Genomic DNA, 300 nt, shown 5'->3' with positions numbered 1-300 from the left:
GGGGGGGAGGCGGGGGCTTGTAACAGTCTTTAAAATAGAAGGAAACGAAATTATATCATACCTTTAGTGAGTTAATGTTAGAGTTTCCAGTTAACAAATTTTCTGGATTCTTTTTTTCCGGACAAATTAAGTACACTCCTTGATCGCTCATTTAATTATCCAGGTAGAAAAGTCGCATACATAATAACGTTTGATGTTATACCGGTACTCATCGATGAAAAAGTAAATAATGAAAAACTTTAGGTGCGAAAAATCTTAGGTTGAAAGTGTTTACAAAAAATAAGAAGCCATACAGTGTTT

The sequence above is a fragment of the Penaeus monodon genome, chromosome 22 (genome assembly GCF_015228065.2).
Source record: "Penaeus monodon isolate SGIC_2016 chromosome 22, NSTDA_Pmon_1, whole genome shotgun sequence".
Lineage (NCBI taxonomy): Eukaryota > Metazoa > Arthropoda > Malacostraca > Decapoda > Penaeidae > Penaeus > Penaeus monodon.
This window is presented reverse-complemented; position numbering follows the sequence as displayed.